Here is a 904-nt window from a genome sequence, read left to right as displayed (position 1 = left end):
GTGACAAATATTAGAAAGGAAATTGCTGATGGCTGCACACTGACTGGGTCACTGTGAGAACACAGCTAGGGTCACATTTGGGCTCCACCCCAGACTCTGCTACCTATCTAGAGGTAGGACTTTGGGCTACTTACTCCTTCGAGCAGAAAGAGAAGAATTACTTTATTTCCAAAATCTTTCAAGCTCTAAAATACTATGAACAGCTTATTCTTATTCCTCTGCAGCATATTCATATGAACTCAGGATTTCACAGTTAGGTTTTATACTTTTCAAGCCAATAAATGTCTTACTGACCTCTCAGTCCCTCAACCTGCCAACACAGGCCAGTCAGAGGGCAGGGCCAGAGGTAGATTTGTTGAAGCAGCCTCCTGCCACTGGCACCTTGCCTGCAATGTGTAGTCTGGTTATTGCACAGTGATGCCCAGTCTGGAAACAAGAGAGCCAGAATTCCAAACTGAGCTGCACGTACCAAGCTATGCACCCATGAGACTACATCATCCAAAAGCAGCACCTTGTCCCAAGTACACAAAGACACCAAAGAGGCTAGCCACCTTCCTCCCAGTACCCTGGATTTTAATCTTTTTTTAAAAAATATGAATCACTTCATGAATTTGCACATCATCCTTGCACAGGCGCCATGCTAATCTTCTCTGTGTTGTTCTAATTTTTGTGAATGTGCTGCTAAAGCAAGCACGGAATTTAGTCTTTTTGAGAGGCTGTCAGATATCTTTCTTGTTTCAAAGAAGACAATCAAGATAAACTTAAATTTTGAGGGCATCAGCACCTACCACCTGGTGTAGTGGTTAAGGTGGTAGACTCCCACATGGCTGACTGTGGTCCAAGGTCTGGATCCGACTGCTTGAAACTCACACCAGAGAATGGCCCCTTTCAGGAACTAGGACCA

The 904-nt window shown here is 44.4% G+C and overlaps 1 non-coding gene across 1 annotated transcript; it reads right to left on the bottom strand.

Moving 5' to 3' along the window:
- Positions 1-587: 587 nt before the first annotated feature.
- Positions 588-694, bottom strand: LOC114006610 (U6 spliceosomal RNA). Its single transcript, XR_003548322.1, has one exon. It is a non-coding gene; the product is annotated as a U6 spliceosomal RNA (small nuclear RNA).
- Between the last annotated feature and the right edge of the window lie 210 nt (positions 695-904).

Source organism: Tupaia chinensis, unplaced genomic scaffold (assembly GCF_000334495.1).
Source record: "Tupaia chinensis unplaced genomic scaffold, TupChi_1.0 Scaffold149178_1, whole genome shotgun sequence".
Lineage (NCBI taxonomy): Eukaryota > Metazoa > Chordata > Mammalia > Scandentia > Tupaiidae > Tupaia > Tupaia belangeri.
This window is presented reverse-complemented; position numbering and strand designations above follow the sequence as displayed.